We start from the raw sequence: 4,060 nt of genomic DNA on the forward strand, positions 1-4,060 counted from the left end.
TGGTTGTCACTATGAGAGTGATGGTAGTAGGCTATTGATGAATTTTGGGGGAATGATTGGATGTATGTGAAGGGTGTTATGAGGCTCGGAAAGAAGGGGAAGCTTGGGCACCGATAAATTGGCCTTACAAAATTGTGAAGAGTATTGGGGATGTCACTCATGAATTAGAGTTCGACGGTTAATGATCTAGATATTTGAATGATTCGGTTGATAGAGTTTCGATGTTCTATTTGTGCCTAAAGATGAGAGTGTTGAATGTAATGTCCCTACGCTTGACTTGAATTGATTTGCCTATACTTAAGTATGAATAGCTGATTGTGTAGATTGATTGATTTGGTTGATTCATTGATTTGATTGAGTCTCGATTGTTATTCATACCTGGAGTCCATCTCTGCTTCATCTTCATTCGAGGACGAATGATCCTAAGGGCGAGATAATGTAACACCCTAAAATATTTTTCCGCCAAGACTCGAACCATTCTTCATATGCATATAGACTCGAACTGAAAGAATTTTAATTGTATATATGAGTTAGGATTAATTTCTAAGTATTTTAAGAGTATTATATGTGGTTTAGGGTCAATAAGGGATCTCTAACAGCAAGCCAAACCCAAAGAATTTCTATCGACTAAGTTTTAGTATGAGACTGTAGAAGGGTTAACTTTAAATGACCATATCTCCTAAAATGTAATGAATTGGGTGGACCATGACCTATCAAATTAAAGTTCTTGGAGTATTCTTTCCAACTCCACAAAGATTATATTTTTTGGAGTTCAAAGTAAAACGTTATGCCGAGTCGACCAGAGAGGTGCGCGATAAGTCCGCGACGCAGACCTGTCGCGGACTTGGCCAGTTGTTCTAAATATTTTTTGTCCAGAGAGGTCCGCAAAAATCTGCGACATGGACCTATCATGGACTTGCCCAATTTTTCCAAATTTTAGTAAGAGCAACTTGGATCATTCCCTATTATATATTTACAATCTTGGACGCATTTTAGGGCATTTTTACAGTCTTTCGCCTCCTCAAAACCCCAAACTTCATCCTCTTCTCTCTCAAATCATTTCCAACAAAGTTTCTCTCAAACGCAAGGATTCAAGATCTTCAAGCCATGTTTTTTATTTTTGATGAGATAATCTTCATTATAGATATGTAAGGCTACTCATAACATTGGATTGAGTTCATCCACGTGCCCTACATCTTCATTGATTTGAGTTGAGTTGAATTTGAGATTCCATTAGTTGAGTTCTTGATTTATCTATAATTTCTAATGAGTTTTGTATATAAATTCATATGTAATAATGATGTTCTTGAGTTGAGTTTTATTGAGAATATGGATTCATGTATTCATTCACATGAACCCAAGATGAGATTTCATTTTTGTCATAATTTGTCTTGAGGTTGAGATTGATAGTTTTTATGTAAATATTGATTCCAAAGTGAGATGATGCATATTTTAATGAGTTTAATGAAACTGAACATAGAGTTAAATGAGGATTTTGGAGCAAGATGTTTGATTATGATGTGCATGATGTTTAGTTTTAAAAAGGTAAAATGACTGATGACGAGGTAATATTGATGATGATGTCTTGAGATGGAGTGGATTGGAGTCTAATGTGACTACATGATATATAAATTGCATAATTTGATTTGATTGGAGTCTTATGAGGATTTTGAGTATAAATGATTGTTTGATAAGGAGTTTTTTAAAAAATAATTTGCAAACATTTTTGCATAAATAATTTATGCATTATTTTGAGTTCGAAAAATGATTATTTTTATCTTTGATTTAGAAAGAGTTTAAGCATGATTTGAGTTTGAGAAGTCTCTTAATTATCATTTTGAGTATGAGTATTTTAAGTATAAATGAGTTGAGCATTTTTACATTAAAATATCTATTTTGAGATTGAGTTGAGGGGTTAAAATTATGTTTTAAATGCATCTAATATTTACTGCATTCATTGAGTTGAGATTGTATCAAATTTAAAAAGAAGAGTTTGATGAATGACATGAGTTGATTTTTAAAGAAGGTCCAATGAGACCAGATTGATTGAGTTTTGAAAATAGTCCAATGAGACTAAATGTGTTGATTTGAAAATAAGTCCAAAGAGACTTAATGAGTATTTTAAGTATTTTACTCACCTAACAGATATGAGCATATTGAGTCTTGGAAGGAGTATTGAGCACCGAATTAGGTAAGAGTATAGTCCATACTCGAATTCCATAAACTACGTAGCCAACGTAGGAAGGGATTAGACAGTTAAAGTCGGATGTTTCCCTATTTCATTGTCCTGAAATGATAGGACTTGATTGATTGATGGATCCATGATTAGTTGATTCATTCATACCCTGGCAAAGTATGGACAGACGTGGCAACAACATCGGCTTGTTGTAAATCACTAGCTCATAGGTGATTCTTGTCTGTTAGAGAAACTCCCAAATTGAGTGGATTGTGCATGATATGATTCGTTTGATTGTGATTATAGATGATTGAATCGAATTGTAAAACATTCCTAAATTCTAATTTGCATATCTATTGAGTTGAGTCTTTTGACTTTATTGTTGAGTTGATTGTATATGATTGGATTGTATACGATAGGATTGGATCAGATTATATATGATTGGATTGGATTGGATTGTATATGATTAGATTTGATCGAATTGTAAATGATTGGATTGAATTGGATTATACATGATTGGATTGTATACGATTGGATTGGATCGGAATGTATATGATTGAATTGGATCGAATTGTAAATGATTGGATTGAATTGGATTGTACATAATTAGATTGGATTGTATATGATTAGTCTCTGTCTAAACTGTATTCTTACTTTAGACTTATGACACCTTGATTGAGTCTCTCTTATCTTTCTAACTTGAGATATTTGAATCAATATTATTCTATCTTGACATATGTTTCATTCTGCCATTTTACACACTCATACATTCCACGTACTGACGTCATTTACCCTGCATCATTTCATTATGCAGAGACAGGTTTAAGTGATCATCAATAGGCGCACTATTGAGGATCTGTTCATACTCAACTTATTGGTGAATCCTCCCCTACATTTGGAGGATACCACTTGTGTTATTCTTGCGATGAGTTTAGTCTTTTCATTCTGATTTGAGGTAGCCATGAACCTGTTACTGGCACCAATTAGATAGTAGTGATAGAGTCATTGATTAGATACTGATGGGTCAATTGAGTATTTTATTTCCTTGAATTATTCTTATCAGTCTATCTAATGACAAAGATTGGAGTTAGACTTGTTGGCCCATGGCCTTTCTTCCTTGAGCTAGATTATTGATTTGAGTTACACACTTAATCACCTCTTCATTTTAAGTCTTCCGCTGATTGAATGAATGAATAGTTATGTGATCAGGTCAAGTGGTTTGCTTGGGAGCCAGTAATGGTTTCTGAGTGTCAACCACGTCTAGGATAGCCTCACGGGGCGTGACAAGCATAGACTTATTATAATTGTTAAATGTCAAAAAAATAAATGGTTGAGTGCAAAAAGTGATCAATGATAGCTACAAAGTGATGAAAAACCCCTCTTTGACATGATATATATATATATATATATATATATATATATAATTGCAAAAAAAATAATAATGATTGAAGCGTTCTTAATTAAATGAAATTACTAGTAAAATAATTATTGAAGAGAGTGCTGGAAATAAAGAAAAGAAAATAATGGGTGACGAAGTCTAAAAATGCAAAGTGCTTAGGGAAGTTTAAGTCACTATTATATAGTTTTCCTACCCGTTCCCTAGCCTACATTAAATCCATAAAAAGTGTATTTTATTCTATTCGAGCATACTTAATTAGTGGAGATGTACATAATGGGCAAACCTATGGCTTTTTGTGCATACATGTGAATTCTATTGTGAGTGTGAGTTATTCTTTGAAGCTAAATCTTAAATTATACTCAATTCTTAAATTGAGTGTGTGAATAAATTTTTTTCTTGTGAGGGCACTTGTTTCATGATAGATAGGTATTTTATTAGCTTTCATTGATGGAATAGGTGAGCAAGCATAAATTTGATGAGTTAGA

The sequence above is a fragment of the Solanum dulcamara genome, chromosome 4, assembly GCF_947179165.1.
Source record: "Solanum dulcamara chromosome 4, daSolDulc1.2, whole genome shotgun sequence".
NCBI lineage: Eukaryota > Viridiplantae > Streptophyta > Magnoliopsida > Solanales > Solanaceae > Solanum > Solanum dulcamara.